General features: G+C 40.4%; 1 protein-coding gene across 6 annotated transcripts in view; it reads left to right on the plus strand.

Moving 5' to 3' along the window:
* LOC144591992 (guanine nucleotide-binding protein G(I)/G(S)/G(O) subunit gamma-7-like) overlaps positions 1-21,481 on the plus strand; it is a 231,934-nt gene that overhangs the window by 40,331 nt on the left and 170,122 nt on the right. For 4 of the 6 annotated variants that reach the window (XM_078396112.1, XM_078396111.1, XM_078396109.1 and 1 more), the window contains exon 2: positions 15,194-15,268. The exons of the other annotated variants lie outside the window; for them this stretch is intronic. The gene's annotated coding sequence lies outside the window, so the exon portion shown is untranslated. The remainder of the gene's footprint in view (positions 1-15,193; positions 15,269-21,481) is intronic. 6 annotated transcript variants of the gene reach the window in all.

Below are 21,481 nucleotides of genomic sequence, written 5' to 3' on the forward strand. Positions count from 1 at the left end.
ACTTTGAGTTTGCCAGGTTTAATTGTGATATTATCAAACCTGAACAGGAGTAACTAAAATTATAGATTGAGATACTTGCCAATATTGTAATGCTTAATTCCTCAAGGATGCATTTGAGCACTAACTACAATTATGATTTATTATGTAAATTGCTGGCACAAATGACTGAATACTGCTCTAGCACATTTTACATATCATTTCAAAATGACGGCAGTACAGAAATGGCCTCATTGGGCAGTAAAAATTCCAAGGCTATTTATTATTCCACAGAGAATGTACATATAACATTGTAGAGACCTTTGCTATGTTTTTGAATACTACATGAAATAATTTAAATGAAACATAAATTAATAGAAAATCAGAAACTTGCTGTAAGCTGCAAGGTGTGCACATTTCCTTTTAGGTTTACTATGTTTCTGAGTTGCTAACTCAAGGAGGAGTCCTACCATATGTGATGGGCCACACAAGCAGAAGCAAGCTGTCATAGCGCTGGTCAGAACTGCTTCAATGTGATTGAGCAGTTTTGAGCTCATGAGGTTGATCACTTGGAATTAATTTTGGGTTGAGCCTTTTAAGGAATACATTACATTCTTCTTCCGGGAGAGCTGAATTTCAGATGTAGAATAAAACACATTGTTGCTCCTATCTAGCATATTTTGGAATTGCCATGGTTTATTATTGTCATGTATACTGAGACACAGTGAAAAACTTTATTTTGCGTGCTAACCAGGTAAATTACGTGACATTTGAGTCCAACAAACCATACAGGAATACACCAGCTAGTGCAAAAAAAAGAAAGGAAACAATGTAGTGTTACTGTCTACTGAGAAAGTTGCATGACCGATTAAGGTTTCATTTCTAACCATAATTCTTTAAAAAAATAATAAACTGAGCATTTGTTTTCTTGCCAAGTGTGCACTCATATCGTAACCTCTGTTCGCTACATTTATCATGAATGTTACTTTTTAGCATGAGAACATGGGGAGAAGCCCTCAAAGTTAGGAGGATTTTGTCCTGGGCTGGTTTACCACTCCAAAAAAAAAATCCGGGAATATGTTAATAGAATTTTGGTTAAAAATATTTTCACTGATTCACCTGAAAAAATATTATGTTAAATATGGTTTTACTTCTGTAGCAATATTTTGGATAAAGCTGATCTACTCCCTTTCCAGCACTAACCCCACATTGCCTTGATTCACTTCATACCAAAAATCTATTGATTTCTATAGAATATACTGTGATTAAAACTCCATATCACTCCTGGTGGAGAATTCCAAAGGTTCACTAGCTTTGGGTGACAAATTTTCTTTGCATCTATATCTTAAACGTACATACAGCCCCTTATTTCGAATTTGTGGTTCCTGGTTCTAGAAAGTGCAGCCAGGGGAATTTCATGCCCGTACCCACTTTGATTTAAGAATGTTGTACTTTTAAACTTTGCGGACTCCTAACCATGTTCTCTTGCTAAAAAGAAACTTATGATAAATGTACAGTTATGCTATGAGTGCATAGTTGGGAGGAAAAGAAAAATTCAGTTATTTTAGTTTAGTCTTCTAAATTTAGAGATGTACACATCTGCTTTTACAGAATACAGGTAGGAGATGGAAAACTTAGGAACATGGTGTCAGGAAAACAACCTCTCCCTTAATGGTCCCAACCCGAAACGTCATCTATCCGTGTTCTCCAGGGATGCTGCCTGACCCACTAAGTCACTCCAGCATTTTGTATCGAACCTCTTCCTCAATGACACCAATCTGAAAAACAACTTTACACCATCACCATCTGCTTCCCTCCATAAAGCCAAATCTCTATCCAGTTGGCTAGCTCTTCCTGGATCCCATGTGATCTAACATTATCAAACAGGCAAATTTTATTTTGTGAATTAACCATCTGGTTGCTCTTGAGGTTACCGTTTTTGAAATTAAGAACTCCATCACCTGACTGTTTTTGTGTGACAACTGTCGCTCCTGTTTTAATTAACACTTAAATTAATATTTACCCTCCCCACACTGATTGACTGTAGCCAGAAACGTTCTGTTCGTGTCCAAATGTGTTCTCTGAGGCATAAATCCTCTTTTAATTTGTAGGGTAATTGACCTCTAAATTGCCCCCTATTGTAGAGAGTGAATGCGAACGTGGGATGCCATACAACCTGTGTGGACAGGTGATTGATGGTCTTCTTGGACTCATTGGACCGAAGGGCCTGTTTTCAAGCTGTATCTCTAAAATGTAATTGTTTGTTTCTGGCTTCCATACTATTTCAAATTTAATCTTAACACTGAAATGTAAAAAAAATAAATTTAGAGTTATGCTGGGATCAATGGATAAATAGAATGGACCTGGACTGACTATAGAATTGTCCACAGGTTCAGAAATTACTGACTGAGTAAGAGCAGTTTCTTATAAAATTCAATCCAAACAATTGCAAAGTATTATGTAGAAAAAATAGCAATGACAATATCCTCATTGAAATAGCTCATCTTGAGTCATCATAATTCATCATTGGGAACACTGCCATTTGGAGAGTTCTCTCCAATTCACATAACATCCTGACTTGAAAATATGTTGTAATTCCTTGATTGCCCTTGGGTTTCAATCCTGAAGCTCCAGCACATAGATTGCAGCAATTCTAAAAATCAACTCGCCAACATTTTCTCAATGGAATTAAGGAAAGGCAACATCTCAAAAAGAGGATAAAAAAGAAATCACCATATAAAACAAATATGTTGCAGCAGACAATGTAGCTGAAGCAGTGGGGTTGATTTTGATGGTGTTTACTTCAGGCACAAAGCAATTTCCGAGATACAATCTCCTACCACCTCTTCTGTTGCAGTATTCTTCAAGCAGCCTTTATCTATCCTTTCCCTGGGTGAAATATGACTGGTACAAAAATCTGAAGTGACAATGTCAAGGATTTGCAGTCACAATTATAGTGTCTTCTCTTTCTTCCCATTTTTGACAAGAGTTTTTGCGTTTTGACATCAGCTTTCTGAAACTCAGACTGACTGTTTTCTCCATTTGAAAAACAATCTTTTTTCCCAGGTACAATTTTTTGTTTGGCATTCCATTTTTGTCATTGCGAATAATGGTTTTTATTAATGCTAAAAGCAGTATTTAAGCATAAGTTGTTTGTTGATAGAATTTACTGCGAAGGCTCCAGTAATTATTGATGATTACATTAAACTGATTAACAGTATTGTCAGAATGTAAGTTTTGTTAACATTGTGAAAATCAATGACTACCATCTGTTACCCTGTCTCATATAAAGATGTATAGTATTTCTTTGTTGTTTCATGTGGTTCTTAAACTCTGTTCCTGTTGAATAGACTGAAATTTGAAAAGTGCTGCCAACTGTTATCAAAGGATCAAATTATAATTCACAGTTTTAACTAAAGTTAAAAATCTGGTTAATAAAAGTAAAATAAAAAATAAAACATGCTTATAAGGATTGATAATAGAAAATAGACGAGGTGCAGTAGTAGGCCATTCGTCGAGCCAGCACCGCCATTCACTGTGATCATGGCTGATCATCCACAATCAGTACCTCGTTCCTGCCTTCTTCCCATATCCCTTGACTCCGCTATCTTTAAGAGCTATATCTAACTCTCTTGAAAGCATCCAGAGAATCGGCCTTCACTGTTTTCTGAGGCAGAAAACTCCACAGATTCACAACTCTCTGGATAAAATAGGTTGCTTTAATTTCCGGTGGACGTTTTCTGGGAGCAGTAGAATGGATGTTTGAACTATAGTCTGGTTTACAAGGTCAGTGTTATCCGGGAATAGTATTAGTTTGTCACAATTTGTGTTGATGGATAGAAAATAAATGTTACCAGAGTTAAACGCTAAATTGGTTAAATGAATGTTAAACTGCTAATGTCAAAGCACATTAGTGGAGCGTGGTTTTGGTTAAGACCTATATTTTTTTGTGATTTTTCACTGACAAATTCATACTTGGCAGGGGCCTTGAGTGATGTAGTTTTACTGATGCATGTCATGTACACTGGAGCAAATTTTGCAGTTGTTAAATGAGAACTGAATCCAATCTACAGTGGCAAGACAGATTTCAACCGCAGTTCACAAGTTTTCATTTTGCTTCCATACTGAGATCTATCCCATAATAAACCCTTTGTGGTTTGACCCTTCCCGCAGTCAGCTTTGACTGTTTTAGCATGTATTGATTGATTGAAGGCCTTTAAAGGTTGCTTATAAGGATCCACGTAAGCCAAGTTTTCCATTGTCCACAGTGTACTGGTTGACTTGAGATAGACCAGTTTGATTGTTGGTTTGTCAAACAATTTCTAGCCCTCTTAAAATAGACAAAATGCTGAGTAACTCAGCGGGACAGGCAGCATCTCTGGAAAGAAGGAATGGGTGACGTTTCGGGTTGAGACCATTCTCTCGCTGAGTTACTCCAGCATTTTGCGTCTATCAATTTTTGCCAAATCACATTCCTAACCAATATCTTGGCAAGTGCACTTGTCAACCAAGTCTCATAGTTGAAGAGTTCTCTCTGACCACAATATTAGTAGTTTAGAAGAATTTCTTGGCTGAAAATTATATGACACAATCAGATCAAAGATGAACAAAATGGGGTGAAATGTCTTAAATTAATTATTTGAAAAATCTGATGTGTGAATTCTATAGAAGAGTGTGCTTCCTGGAATTAATTAGATTGTATAATATTTTAAAATCTGCTTATAGTTATAATCAATCTATGGTCTAGAAAGCACACCTGCACTATATGTTGGCATTAACCCCAGAAGAAGCTACCACAATGCTATGACCGTAACATTTACTCAGTTTTATAAAGCAAAACGTTTAAGTGTTAAATTTATTGAGACAAGTGGGGAAAGTCCAAATTAAAATGAGGAGAAAATGTATGGACTCCTTAGAAATTTCCAAAATAAATTTGTTTAGTTTAGTTTAGAGATACAGAGCGGAAACAGGTCCTTCGGCCCACTGAGTCCACGCCGACCAGCGATCCATGCACATTAACACTATCCTACACATACTAGGGACAATTTACACATACACCAAACCAATTAATTTACAAACTTGTATGTCTTTGGAGTGTGGGAGGAAACCGAAGATCTCAAAGAAAATCCATGCAGGTCACAGGGAGAACATAAAACTCAGGTAGTCGGGATCGAACCCGGGTCTCTGGTGCTGCAAGCGCTGTAAGGCAGCAACATTACCGCTGCGCCACCTTGCCGCCCTCAATATTTACTCATTAATATTAGTAAAATGAAGCATTTATATAGTGTTGTTAGTCTTCAGCTAAAATAGGTTCTCAAATTTAAAAAAAAATAGATCTGACTGGTTGTACAGGGCCCTCCATAATGTTTGAGAAAAGACCCATCATTTATTTATTTGCCTCTGTACTCCACATTTTGAGATTTGTAATAGAAAAAAATCACATGTGGTTAAAGTGTACATTGTCAGATTTTATTAAAGGGTGTTTTTATACATTTTGGTTTCACCATGTGTTTATACATTGTCCCCCTATTTCAGGGCACCAGAATGTTTGAGACACATAGCTTCACAGGTTTTTGTAATTGCTCAGGTGTGTTTAATTGCCTCCTTAATGCAGGTATAATAGAGCTCTCAGCACCTAGTCTTCCCTTCAGTCTTTCCATCACCTTTGGAAACTTTTATTGCTGTTTATCAACATGAGGACCAAAGTTGTGCCAATGAAAGTCAAAGAAACCATTATGTGACTGAGAAACAAGAATAAAACTGTGAGAGACATCAGCCAAACCTTAGGCTTACCAAAATCAACTGTTTGGAAAGAAAAAAGAGAGCACTGGTGAGCTTACTAATCGCAAAGGGACTGGCAGGCCAAGGAAGACCTCCACTGCTGATGACAGAAGAATTTTCTCTATAATCAAGAAAAATCCCCAAACACCTGTCCGACAGATCAGAAACACTCTTCAGGAGTCAAGTGTGGATTTGTCAATGACCACTGTCCGCAGAAGACTTCATGAACAGAAATACAGAGGCTACACTGCAAGATGCAAACCACTGGTTATCTGCAAAAATAGGATGGTCAGATTACAGTTTGCCAAGAAGTACTTAAAAGAGCAACCACAGTTCTGGAGAAAGGTCTTGTGGGCAGATGAGACATAGATTAACCTATATCAGAGTGATGGCAAGAGCAAAGTATGTAGGAGAGAAGGAACTGCCCAAGATCCAAAGCATACCACCTCATCTGTGAAACACAGTGGTAGGGGTGTTATGGCCCGGGCATGTATGGCTGCTGGAGGTACTGGCTCATTTATCTTCATTAATAATACAGCTGCTGATGGTAGGAGCATAATGAATTCTGAAGTGTATAGACACATCCTATTTGCTCAAGTTCAAATAAATGCCTCAAAACTCATTGGTGGCGGTTCATTCTACAGCAAGACAATGATCCCAAACATACTGCTAAAGCAACAAAGGAGTTTTTCAAAGCTAAAAAATGGTCAATTCTTGAGTGGTCAGGTCAATCACCCAATCTGAACCCAATTGAGCATGCCTTTTATATGCTGAAGAGAAAACTGAAGGGGACTAGCCCCCAAAATAAGCAAAAGCTAAAGATGGCTGCAATAAAGGCCTGGCAGAGCATCACCAGAGAAGACACCCAGCAATTGGTGATGTCCCATGAATCACAGACTTCAAGCAGTCATTGTATGCAAAGGATATGCAAAAAATACTAAATATGACTACTTTCATTTACATGACATTGCTGTGTCCCAAACATTATGGTGCCCTGAAATGGGGGGGACTATGTATAAAATTGTTTTGATGAAAGGTTAACGACTAAGGATCCAAGTTCACATTGCTCCATGACATTTTTTTTTAAATTGTCATTAGTAGAAATTCTTATACTGATATACTTTTATGGTATGATCAATGTGGCATTATATATTTTGAATTTTACTAACTAAATGAATTCATAAATTACCATTTCATACATCAGGTGAATGTGGATTTAAACGGTATCTGATATGTGTGGGATAAACTAATACATGCATTTTCATCAGTTTTTTCACTGCTTGAGGCAGTGCTTATTTATAGACTACTGAGATGATCACAGTTGCATGTCACAATGCTTATCTCCTTCTGGAATTACTCCTAATCATGGACACAGATGATGGATTGCTCTCAGTATAATATGAAAGAGTGCACAAATGTGAGCCTAAATCACTAGTGATGCCATTTAAAATATGTCTTCTGAAGACATATTTCGTTATGTCGTTTGAAGAAAATGAAAAGCAAAATTGTGAATAGCAGCTTTCTACTCTTATAGACAATAGACAATAGACAATAGGTGCAGGAGTAGGCCATTCAGCCCTTCGAGCCAGCACCGCCATTCAATGCGATCATGGCTGATCACTCTCAATCAGTACCCCGTTCCTGCCTTCTCCCCATACCCCCTCACTCCGCTATCCTTAAGAGCTCTATCCAGCTCTCTCTTGAAAGCATCCAACGAACTGGCCTCCACTGCCTTCTGAGGCAGAGAATTCCACACCTTCACCACCCTCTGACTGAAAAAGTTCTTCCTCGTCTCCGTTCTAAATGGCCTACCCCTTATTCTCAAACTGTGGCCCCTTGTTCTGGACTCCCCCAACATTGGGAACATGTTATCTGCCTCTAATGTGTCCAATCCCCTAATTATCTTATATGTTTCAATAAGATCCCCCCTCATCCTTCTAAATTCCAGTGTATACAAGCCCAATCGCTCCAGCCTTTCAACATACGACAGTCCCGCCATTCCGGGAATTAACCTAGTGAACCTACGCTGCACGCCCTCCATAGCAAGAACATCCTTCCTCAAATTTGGAGACCAAAACTGCACACAGTACTCCAGGTGCGGTCTCACCAGGGCCCGGTACAACTGTAGAAGGACCTCTTTGCTCCTATACTCAACTCCTCTTGTTACGAAGGCCAACATTCCATTGGCTTTCTTCACTGCCTGCTGAACCTGCATGCTTCCTTTCATTGACTGATGCACTAGGACACCCAGATCTCGTTGAACTCCCCCTCCTCCTAACTTGACACCATTCAGATAATAATCTGCCTTTCTATTCTTACTTCCAAAGTGATGGTATTGGCACCACCTGACCCGCTTTGAATGACACTGAAAGATTTCCTACTTACCAGAGCAGTTGTGCAATTTTATGTTTGTATGGATCTAATGGTTTTGTACTAAAACATATTTATTTTACTTGTTGATCCTGAGTTTTGCATTGTAAGCTCACCTTTCATCTTCATAATAGGATTACCAGAATGCGGTTCCTTTTTTTTTTGCTTTATCGTTTGACCAATATTTTAGCCTATTATGTTTTCTGTAAAGGTAACTTAGCTGAGGCTATCTTTGTGCGATTTTGGAACTGAGAGTATATAAGATATTTTTCATTTAATCCTCGAGTTTCACTTGAGCAAAGTTGGATTATTACCAACAATGACTGAATGGATTTTTATGAGCATTTCTCTTCCAACTGCTATTTTATCAAAGGTGCTCAAAAAAACCCAGCTTGCATTGTTAAAAAATGAAAGGGGTACTTTCAAGTGAAAACACTTAGTTTTGGAAAATCCAGCTTGGGAGAGCAAGCTGTAGAAGCAAATGGGTTCAGAATTATCATGCCAAAAAATAAGAAGATTGCAGTAAATGCAGAAAGGAGACTTGAAAGAATAGCGATCTAGTTTACAAATTGCAGGTTTTTTCTTCCTGATACATTTATAACAATAGTCTGGCGAATTATCAGGCGAATGGTGGGCGGGAGAGTTTGCTCCATTTGTGAGCAAATTGAAGTTATCTGTTCACCTGTAATGGTCCCCTGATACCACCTAAAGCTTGCATGTGATTGAACGTCAGCCTGCACTTTCTAGTTTTAGCACAAACAGTTTAGTTTAGAGATACAAGCGTGGAAACAGAGCCTTCGGCCAACCAAGTTCACGCCAAGCATCGATCACCTATACACCAGTTATATATTTTTTTTAGTTTTAGAGATACAACAAGGAAACAGGCCATTCGTCCCACCGAGTCCGCACTGACCAGCGATCCCCACACATTAACACTATCCTACACACACACACACACATACTAGGGACAATTTACATTTATACCAAACCAATTAACCTATGAACCTGTATGTCTTTGAAGTGTGGGAGGAAACATCATGGGGAGACTGTACAAACTCCATACAGACAGCACCCGTAGTCAGGATGGAACCCGGGTCTCTACTGCTCTGCCACCATGCCGACCATCTCACTCTTGTGGGGTTATTGTAGCGCCATCTACAAATGTAATACTATGTAATACTGTGAATCACCTGGAGCACTGGGTACTTGCACGGTAATGATTTATCCCCCCCCCCCCTCCTAACATAAATTTCAACAAATTCTGATCAGGTTTGATAGAAAATCCTGGAAATAACTAGGGCCTTTTCCAACGAATCCTCAGATATCTTCGGACAGATCCCACTGGTCCAATGGGCTGGATTGTTTTAACACTGGCCTGCCACCCACATTTTCTCCCACACTTGTAGCAGCTTTGTGAGATCAATTGGCAGGCATTGATAAACTATCTCATTTAAACACTTAAAAAATTAAAATTATGGGCGGCACGGTAGCGCAGCGGTAGAGTTGCTGCTTTACAGCGAATGCAGCGCCGGAGACTCAGGTTCGATCCTGACTACGGGTGCTGCACTGTAAGGAGTTTGTACGTTCTCCCCGTGACCTGCGTGGGTTTTCTCCGAGATCTTCGGTTTCCTCCCACACTCCAAAGACGTACAGGTATGTAGGTTAATTGGCTGGGTAAATGTAAAAATTGTCCCTAGTGGGTGTAGGATAGTGTTAATGTACGGGGATCACTGGGCGGCACGGACTTGGAGGGCCGAAAAGGCCTGTTTCCGACTGTATATATATGATATGATATGATATGATATGGAGATAATAAATTTATTGGAAGTAAATAGCTTGAATTAATAGAAATTAATGAAATCATTAACAAAATGTTAAGGAAAGGAGAAATTAGTTAGCCACTTGCCTTAATAAGAAGTCATGACATACAACGAAGCTGAGGGCTGGATGCAAAGTGCTCAGCTCGAACCTCAGCTCACTTCTGATCTCCACGTTTCAGTGTGTATGCATGGAAACCTGACCACCTTTGCACCAGCTGCAAAAGCACTAGGTAAGATTAACAAGCTCTGGCCCAGAGGTCCTTTAAGAGAACTGATGTTTGGGGCTGCTGTACTGAATTTCAAACAATCAACATTCATAATAAACTGAAAGTTCATTAGTGCACAGTATTGGTCATGCGATTTACAATATAGCTTATTGGTGAGGCCACGTTTCTGGATGCATTCAACCACATTCAGTGGTGGGTAAGACCTATCCTTTGAAGTAGAGATGCAAACAATGTTAATATTAATAAAATGGAATTCTTTTTTTATTCTGTAAAAATCTAATTGGTGAAGGAAAGATTTACAGAATTATGTGTAAAAACAATGTTTTACTTACGAATCCTCTATTTTTTAAATTCATTTTCAACATATGGACATCATATGGAAGGCCCTGAAAAGGTGGTTACAATCCAGTTTATTTATCTCGTGCAATCCTTAAGCTGGGGTTACTGTCATACGTGTTGGGGTGTTCCAGAGTTTAGACCCAACAACAATGAAGGACTGACAATATATTTTGAAATCTGGATGGGTTTGTGACTTAGAACTTGCAGGTGGTTGTGTTCTCATGCTCCTGTTGCCCATCTCCGCCTTAATCCCAGAAGCCATGAAACCTGTTGGAATAGCCAGTTGCATCTGCAATTGCTGTCCTCTAGTGGTGAAGGGAATGAATGTTTAGGGTAGTTGATTGACTATCAAATGAAGCTGTGTTGAGCTTCTTAAAAGTTGTAACCAGGATGGATCCATTGCAGAAACAAATATAAACCCTAATTGTACATTAAATTACACATTTCAATATGACAATAAAACAGCAATTTGCAGAATGTAGTGAATACCTTAATTACAATATAAGAGCATTGATTGAATTGAATGATGCAGCATGGATACGGGTCTTTCAGCACACCACATCCACACTGACTATCGATCACCTGTTCACACCAGTTCTATGTCGTTCCATTCCCTACACACCCAGGGGCATTTTAAAGAGGCCAATTAACTGGCATCTCTGGGATATGGGGGGAAATCCATAGTAAACCCACGCGGTCATAGGGAGAATGTGCAAATTGCACACAAACAACACCCGAACTCAAGATTGAACTCGGGTGTCTGGCACTGTGAGGCACCAGCTCTACCAGCTGTGCCAATGTGTCCCCCCCCCCCAGCTTTGTTTAACACTCTGGAGAGTGGCGATAATTTATGTAAAGCTCATCTTCAGAATCAGAAGAAGAATCAGAATAGCCTTTATTGTCATCCAAAAAAACAAGTCTTTTGGACGAAATTCCGTTACCCACAGTCCAACAATAAGAGCAATAAAAATAAGCAATAACACACACAATCACAAACCAACACAAAACCAAAAAAGGAAGCATCCATCACAGTGAGTCTCCTCCACTCACCTCCTCACTGTGATGGAAGGCCAGAATGTCTTTTCTCTTCCCCTGCCGTCTTCTCCCACGGTCAGGCTGTTTGAAGTTGCCACATTGGGCGGTCGGGGCCCCGACATTGAAGCCTCCGCTGGGCGGAGAAAATCCTGTTCCAGGCCGCGCCGGACGGTGAAAGGTCCGCAGCGGGCCAACCCAAGCCCCGCGATTCAGGGCGGGCGAAGACGCTGCCGGAGCTCCCGATGTCGGCCCCCACCCAGGGGCCTGCGAGCTTCTGATATCCACGCGGCCCGCTCCGGAGCCTCTGAAGGCGAGTCGCAGCCGCACTCTCAGCGCCACCACAGCCTCCGAAGGCAGCCAGCTCCGCAGATGGTAAGTCCGGTCCGCGGGTTCTGCGAACCAGAGCCCCAGGTGATCCCAGCTGGAGGCCGCCAGCTCCAGGTGTTTGGCCGATGGTAGGCCGCAGCGGGAACGGAGACACGGTCCAGAAAAAAGGTCAGGTCTCCGTTTGGAAGAGACAATTTTACAGTCCCCCACACATAGTACACAACCACAAAAAACACTACATCACATCTAAACACTACAATTAAGACAAAAAAACAACAAAAAAAAACAAAAGACAAACGGACTGCAGGTGAGCCGCAGCTGCTGCGCAGCGCCACCACTTCACTTAAAACAGTTAAAACAGCCTTTTTTTCCCCCGGGACTGCAAACCCTGATAGCCTGTTCCTCAACACAGATGATTTCAACCAAGCTAACTTCAGCAATGTACACCCAAAGATAATAGAGGAGCAAGATAGACCACTCGACCCTAAAAACTGTAGTAGGTCATGGGTAAATTTCAGCGCCACTTTAGTAAGCAGATTCTGTGTGCTAGACTGGGCAGTGTTCACAACTCTGCGATTTCATCATATATAAAATGTTTGCTAACATTTATTTTTGTTCGAGTTCTTGGATAAGTTGACAGTTGACATTTATAACTATTTCTTGAAGAGTTGCTGCTTTGTGATCTTTAAACTTTGGATGTTGCTGATTGAATATTTGCACTAGAGATCCACTCTGTATCAGGCCAATTGATCATATTTAATGTACTGTTATTCTTTGTTTTCACTGTTAATTTTAATTTCACCTCCACGAGCTGTATCTCTTTTTGTTTTATTTTAAAAAGTAATGGAAGCAGAGATTAGGCATTTCCAAAAATAGTATATTCTACTGTATCTGCAATATAATTAAATAGGCATTTAACTTTATACTTGGAGCCAAGAAAAAAAAAGTGAATTGGTGAATTGATTAGTTAAAAATACTTGACAGCCACTAAAATGACCAATGCTGCATGACGTGGTACAGAAGCATGAATCCACTTCGAATAGACACAGTGGTGGAGTAAATCACTGGAGAAAAAGGATGGGTGATGTTTCAGGTTGGGACCCTTCTTCAGACAAGGTGGGGAAAGGTGAAGAGCTGGTATAAATCAGGACCTGATCTTTTCATTGGTTAGCTGATATGCAAAACAGTGCAACCCTGTATATCTCGTACACAAAATGATGTAAATCTTACCATGACTGACAGAAATAAAAAGTATTATCCCTGTTTATGAAGTTCATTGTTGAATGATTTAAAATTGAGGGGGTTGGTGCAATATACTGCTAACCCACAAATGTGTCGTTATGGGATATTCACATTTGAAAAATCCATAAATCACAAAAAAAACAAGAAGGTGCCTATGTTATTTGACCAACTTATCGGTTGAATTTAAATATGAGTTTTTTACAGGTTGTAGGGTAGTGGGTCAGGATCGTGTTAATGCATGCAACTCATTTTTCACAAAAGTGAGGGTCAGCACTATATTGCACTGACCCCCTCACTTATATGTTAAATTAAAAACTAAACTATGGTAGTAATGTACATTATTCATGTCTAAAGCTAGCATTTCTGTATCAGCGCTGGTATGTATGGATTACATTTTATTACACTAATATAGAATGAAAAGAATGAAAAAATATCTTGACATGTGTTCATAGTTATTTTATTCACAATATTAGGATTTCTGAAAATAACTTTGATGTCACTGATTGCGAATGTGTATGGGTAGGCCCGAATGAAATGTATGTGAGGGTACAGTGATCATGATAGGGAGAACCATGTGCTGAGAAGTGTGTGCATGACTGATTATATACATGTATGTATGTATATATATATATTAAAGGTCGAATCGCCTTTATGGTTTATGTGCATCATGTGAAAAATAAGATGAAGAGAGAAATAGAGCTTTGCTTTAAATCAAAGTTGCTTCTGATCCATGAGAAGGAACTTTGAGATCTATTTATCTCTATCTTGCCTCACACACACAAACACACATTCATATATATCTATATAGTAAGTTAAATTTGTGCAGAGTGTGTGTTAGAGCAATACAAGGGAAACCACAAAAGAGGGGGTTGGGGAGGAATGTGGAATCAATGTGAATTGATCGATGAGATATATTCTGCATTTTAATGGTATCATCACACATAGTGTTCCCCCACTGATTACACTGTGAGAGGCATAACGAACGGTTGATTTTGCTTACTAAAATGGCGGACGTTCTGCTCCGTTGCTTACTACACTTCAGTATACCCGATTTCAACGGAGTGGTCCATCTTGCTCCACTATTATCTTTGATCTGAAATATTGGAAAGAAAAGGCAACAACATGTCTGGAGAGAGAAACATTGTTATCATATCAAGTAAATTACCTTGAAACCATTGCCTGAAATGTTAAAGATAGGCACAAAGTGCTGGAGTAACCTAGCGGGTTAGGCAGCAAGCATCTCTGGAGAAAAAGGATGGGTGACATTTTGGGTCGGGACCCTTCTCTACTGCCTGAAATGTTAACTTTGTTTCTCTCTGCAATGATTCTCTTTCAATTTCTTTGTGGTATCATGTGCCACATGATAATCATGGCTAAAAAAGTTTATCTTGAAGTACTTATTGGTTGTATTAATAACTATCTTCTACTTGAGTCCTGGTTCATTTATCACAACAGTGATGTCTTGTCTACATATACCTTATCAAACCCTTTCAGAATTTTAACAACTTTTAGATTTGTTTTATTGAAAATAAACTAGATGTTTTCAATCTTACCTGACACAACCTCCCTTCGGGCATCATCTATGACAAATTCGTCAACAGAATTTTGCACAGTATTGTAATATAAAGTAACCTAGGATGTGTATCCCACAGAAATGAGAAAGGAAAGAAAAATACAGTTGGAAAATGAAATGATGCAAAAATAAAATGGTTTCTCCATCACCTCATATACTACTAAAATTGATGTATACATTTCATTAAATTTTTGAAAGAAAATATATGCTGTTTCATCAATGCATAGTATTGCAAGGAGGCACTTGTATGAATACAAAATCATGATCATTTATAATTATAGAATGCTGAGTTTTAGACCTTAAATTATTCATAAACTCTTCAATCAGCTATGTTAAACTTTTATATTGCCGGGCAGTATTTTCCAAGTTCATAACATAACCTCTTTAAAAAAGAGGTTGAAAATTAGAAAACCAGAATGCCATGTAGAACAGGAGTAATAGATCACAGGGATTGTTTTCAAATTTTCTAATTAATCTGGGGTTTTTTTTCCCTATTCTTTTAGATTTTTGACTGAAGAGGAAGATCAACCTTTCCTCAAACCATTGCCAAACTTTGGTCTGCAACTGGTCACTAGCAGGTATGCAAAAACAACTATGTCTGACACGTTCTCCAGTATTTGCCTCCTGTGGAAGAGTAATCGGTGATTGGTGTTCAGTATATTTCCCAGGTGTTTCACTGAGGTTGACTGGGGACCATGGGTGATCTTAGGCATTGATGATAAACTGTGCAGAATGACTGATGTAAGCCATCTTGTTCAGACTCAGTGGTTCCTCCTGTCATGATATCTCACACAGTCAAAGACCAGAATTAGTTACCTAGTATAAGAAAATAACTGCAGATGCTGGTACAAATCGATTTATTCACAAAATGCTGGAGTAACTCAGCAGGTCAGGCAGCATCTCGGGAGAGAAGGAATGGGTGACGTTTCGGGTCGAGACCCTTCTTCAGACTGATGTCAGGGGGGCGGGACAAAGGAAGGATATAGGTGGAGACAGGAAGATAGAGGGAGATCTGGGAAGGAGGAGGGGCAGGGAGGGACAGAGGAGCTATCTGAAGTTGGAGAAGTCGACGTTCATACCACCGGGCTGCAAACTGCCCAGGCGAAATATGAGGTGCTGCTCCTCCAATTTCCGGCGGGTCTCACTATGGCACTGGAGGAGGCCCATGACAGAGAGGTCAGACTGGGAATGGGAGGGGGAGTTAAAGTGCTGGGCCACCGGGAGATCAGTTTTGTTAATGCGGACCGAGCGCAGGTGTTCAGCGAAGCGATCGCCGAGCCTGCGCTAGTTACCTAGTGATACAAATCAAAAATAACCAACTGCCTGTTTAAATTCAGTGATGCAGTTGCATTTCTTTATTAGTTTTCATGTCAAATTCTCTTCACCATGGGCAACAGCAGTATTTCATTACATTTTCTGATGATGATACCTTGCTTTGAAAGTGCAGCTGAATATAACTGTTTGTTGTCAAAACCATTTCAAATTTATTGAAAATAAAACCTTAAACCTAACCTCTGGGACTTGCAAAAAATACCTTTCCAGGTAATCGTGATAGGTTTGAAGGGGGTTAACGCACTTGAGAGCAACTAGCCCCTAAAGAGCTTTAAAAAAGAGGTTGACAAATTAGGAAACCAGATGAAATGGACTGTTTATATTAGTAATCTTCCAATTGGGCTTTTGAAGGGCTCTAAAAGGGCGGCACGGTAGCGCAGCGGTAGAGTTGCTGCTTTACAGCGAATGCAGCGCCGGAGACTCAGGTTCGATCCTGACTACGGGTGCTGCACTGTAAGGAGTTTGTACGTTCTCCCCGTGACCTGCGTGGGTTTTCTCCGAGATCTTCGGTTTCCTCCCACACTCCAAAGACGTACAGGTATGTAGGTTAATTGGCTGGGTAAATGTAAAAATTGTCCCTAGTGGGTGTAGGATAGTGTTAATGTACGGGGATCGCTGGGCGGCACGGACTTGGTGGGCCGAAAAGGCCTGTTTCCGGCTGTATATATATGATATGATATGATGATATGATAAAAGGACTACAAGTTTCATTAAGCTCTTCTTCAAAAGTAGTGCTATTGGGAATCCTTGTGGAATGCTACTCAATTCCAGGAACAGTGGACATTACCATCCAAGCACCCCTCCCAACCCTTCCGAATTTGGCGGAAAGTTTCTGCTTTCTTATTTCATTTCCGCCATTCCAATTTCGCCTCACATTTTTCTGCAAAACAGTCAGTAATCGCAATTTGTCAATTCGGCCGCTAGAGGTCACTAGGGGTTCCGCGAGAAATCCCCTGCGCCGTGGAAATCTCCCCGAAAATGTAGCACAGAGGCTGGGCAAGGCAGCCAATCTCGACCTCATCGGGACTTCCATGGCCAATTTGTCAATTCGGCCGCTAGAGGTCGCTAGGGGTTCCGTGAGAAATCCCCCGCCCTGGAAGTCTCCCCGAAAATGTGGCACCCAGGCTGGGCAAGGCAGCCAAATTGCGACCTCATCGGGACTTCCATGGCCGATCGGTGGGTTGAATTTGTAACCTGCGGCCGGGGCTCTGGAACTCCAGCCCAGCTGGAGCCAGCACATCTATCCCCATAGCCGACATCCTTGGCCGGCTGGATAAACCAGCAAAGCTCTGGAACCAAGAGTGCCAGAAAATCAGTGATGGAACTGTAATGAGTAAATATTAAATTTAAGTGCAAGATGATATAACTATATTAATTAAGACGGGGTTAAAATAAAAAACAGCAGAAAAGCCAATTACCACCTTTTTGGGCTGATTATCAATTAATGTGCGAATTTACTTCAACAAGTACTTCCGTATGCTTAGTCGAGTCGCATATATCAACTCTTTCTTCATAACTTAGTCATACATTTTATGACCATTGTTCTTTTCAAAACAAAACAATTTTTTCTTTGTGTTGCAAAAAGTATCTCTGGTCAATAACCTTTCTATAAATAGCAGAATATACTCATGTTAGGCCTGACATTGTACATGTAGTCCAAGAACTACAGACTGTTGGAAATAATAGTCGTTTTTCACACATGAATGTAGCGCAACGCATATGCGCATTTGGCGTGCATACCTTTGGTAGCAGTTCTTAAAATGTGAAACCAAAATACAAATGATACAAGGAATATCTGATGATGGCAGAATGGTGGCACTGTCTACCAAGGGAAGCAGAGGAGTCTAAACAGGTTACTGAACAATAGTGTGAGCAGGAGGAAGCTTCCTTGTAACAGGGCATCGCTAATGGGAAGACACCTAGGATATGTCTGGAAGGGCACGAGTGCCCTCTCTAAGTGCCTGTACTTTGGAGAACCTTGAGCTGTAACGCAAGTGGTTCTGGGAGATATAATTTCTAAAATTGCATTAATCAAAATTTGAAGGTTAAGTACTGTGACATTTGAGTTTTTTGAACTTTTGTAATGCAGGAATAAGTATCCACATTTTTGTGGAAAAATCAGTCCAAACACCCTGGAAAATGTCCTGAAGTTTAGTTTCTGACAGTGGACATGACCTTGATTTTGAGAGCAGTTGAATGAGCTTCAGGTTTTTTGAGGTCAGAGGTGAAAATAGCCTACGCAGATAATGTTCCTACATGAAATATACTTACAAAGGTTGTTCCAATGAGGTGGGTAAGGCATTCAGTGCCACCTTTATCATTATTTCTGCAGTTGTACAGGGCCCTAGTGAGACCGCACCTGGAGTACTGTGTGCAGTTTTGGTCTCCAAATTTGAGGAAGAATATTCTTGCTATTGAGGGTGTACAGCGTAGGTTTACTAGGTTGATTCCCGGAATGGCGGGACTATCATATGTTGAAAGACTGGAGCGACTAGGCTTGTATACACTGGAATTTAGAAGGATGAGAGGGGATCTTATCGAAACGTATAAGATTATTAAGGGGTTGGACGCGTTAGAGGCAGGAAACAATGTTGGGAGAGTCCAGAACAAGGGGCCACAGTTTAAGAATAAGGGGTAGGCCATTTAGAACTGAGATGAGGAAAAACTTTTTCAGTCAGAGAGTTGCGAATCTGTGGAATTCTCTGCCTCAGAAGGCAGTGGAGGCCAATTCTCTGAATGCATTCAAGAGAGAGCGAGATAGAGCTCTTAAGGATAGCGGAGTCTGGGGGTATGGGGAGAAGGCAGGAACGGGGTACTGATTGAGAATGATCAGCCATGATCACATTGAATGGCGGTGCTGGCTCGAAGGACCGAATGGCCTCCTCCTGCACCTATTGTCTATTGTCTATTATTTCTTATCTAATGACCATTGAACCATTTCTGTGTTTGCCAATCTGCAGGAGTAGCCATTCGGCCTTTCGAGCCAGCACCGCCATTCAATATGATCATGGCTGATCATCCAAAATCAGTTCCCCGTTCCTGCTTTTTCCCCATATCCCTTGATTCCGTTAGCCCAAAGAGCTAAATCTAACTCTCTCTTGAAAACATCTAGTGAATTGGCCTCCATTGCCTTCTGTGACAGAGAATTCCACAGATTCACAACTCTGGCTGAAAAAGTTTTTCCTCATCTCAGTCCTAAATGGTCTACCCCTGGTTCTGGACTATTAAAGAAAACTTACTGGCTTGAATCCCTTCTTGGGTCAATTTACCTGACTATTTTCTGGGAATTATGCAGCAATCTGCCTATTACTGGGGGGCCAGATTGTTGACCCCTTAAATAACATTGTTCTGGATACTTAGGCAATATTAAAAGCTACTTCTTCTGTGAATAAAGAGCAGCATGTTAAAGCATCTTACTGGATCTGAGATTAGGCTATTAAACTGCAGTTAGTATCATTGGACGAGCTGAAAGCCTTTCGAACTGATGAAATTAATGACTGGTGTTAACTCTTTCAGAAAAATGTGTAAAATCGATTGGTCTGAATAAAATAAACATGTTTTTTTTGTTCTGCAGATTGTCTGCATATGTGGCCCAACATGACCTCAAGGAACATTATTTCATCATTTTGATTTACAATTCACAGGATTTAGCCTTGAATTAAATAACCAGCATTTTCAGTTTTTTAAATTAAAACTGGCCAGTTCTGGTGCAAAGTCATCAATCTATATTGATAACTAATTTCCCTCTCCAAAAATGCTGCCAGATCTGCATTTAGTTATAGTTAGATCTACATTTATTTCTAGTTTAGATATAGTTTCAACATCATCTTTTATTTCAGATTTCCAACAACTGCATTATTTTGTGCCTCATAGTTCCAGCATTTTTTTCCTACTCTGTTGTTATTCATTTGCTGTCTACACCTCTATGTCATTTAGTCTCTCTTGGTCTCCACCCTATCGTATGCAGTTCCCTGTGTTCTCATCATCCCTCCCCCTCTTTGAAACTATATGTTTGATTTGTAATTTTTTCTTGTTCTGACGAAAAGGCACCACTGACTTCAAACATTAGATCTGTTTCTCTCTCCGCTGAGGTCATGTGACCTACTGAGTAGATCCGAAATTGTTTTATTCCATCAGACTGATACTGCTGGATATATTGAAGAGAGAAAGTGATGACAGAGTGAAGCTATTTGTCACATTGTCAGCCCATGTCACTGCGGGCTATACATCAAAATTCATCTTTTTTAAGGGTGCCATGGTGGTTCAACTTTATATTGAAGCACAATTAATTGGCAGGTGTCTTGTTCATAGAAAACATAGAAAATGGGTGCAGTAAGAGGCCATTCAGCCCTTTGAGCCAGCACCGCCATTCATTATGATCATGCTGATCGTCCACAATCAATAACCCGTGCCTGCCTTCTCGCCATATCCCTTGATTACACTAGCCCCTAGAGCTCTATCTAACTCTTTTTTCAATCCATCCAGTGATTTGGCCTCCACTGCCCTCTGTGGCAGAGAATTCTACAAATTCACAACGCTCTGGGTGAAAAAGTTCCTCTCACCTCAGTTTTAAATTTCCTCCCCTTTATTCTAAGACTATGGCCCCTGGTTCTGGACTCGCCCAACATTGGGAACATTTTCCCTGCATCTAGCTTGTCCAGTCCTTTTATAATTTTATATGTTTCTATAAGATCCCCTCTCATCCTTCTAAACTCCTTTAGTTCCTTCTAAAGAGGTCCTTCTACAGTTGTACCGGGCCCTGGTGAGACCGCACCTGGAGTACTGTGTGCAGTTTTGGTCTCCAAATTTGAGGAAGGATATTCTTGCTATGGAGGGTGTGCAGCGTAGGTTCACTAGATTAATTCCCGGAATGGCGGGACTGTCGTATGTTGAAAGGCTGGAGCGATTGGGCTTGTATACACTGGAATTTAGAAGGATGAGGGGGGATCTTATTGAAACATATAAGATAATTAGGGGATTGGACACATTAGAGGCAGATAACATGTTCCCAATGTTGGGGGAGTCCAGAACAAGGGGCCACAGTTTGAGAATAAGGGGTAGGCCATTTAGAACGGAGATGAGGAAGAACTTTTTCAGTCAGAGGGTGGTGAAGGTGTGGAATTCTCTGCCTCAGAAGGCAGTGGAGGCCAGTTCGTTGGATGCTTTCAAGAGAGAGCTGGATAGAGCTCTTAAGGATAGCGGAGTGAGGGGGTATGGGGAGAAGGCAGGAACGGGGTACTGATTGATAGTGATCAGCCATGATCGCATTGAATGGCGGTGCTGGCTCGAAGGGCTGAATGGCCTACTCCTGCACCTATTGTCTATTGTCTATTGTCCAGTGAATACAAGCCTAGTCTTATCAATCTTTCCTCATATGACAGTCCCGCCATCCCAGGGATCAATCTCGTGAACCTACGCTGCACTGCCTCAATTACAAGGATGTCCTTCCTCAAATTAGG

Source organism: Rhinoraja longicauda, chromosome 3, assembly GCF_053455715.1.
Source record: "Rhinoraja longicauda isolate Sanriku21f chromosome 3, sRhiLon1.1, whole genome shotgun sequence".
NCBI classification, from domain to species: domain Eukaryota; kingdom Metazoa; phylum Chordata; class Chondrichthyes; order Rajiformes; family Arhynchobatidae; genus Rhinoraja; species Rhinoraja longicauda.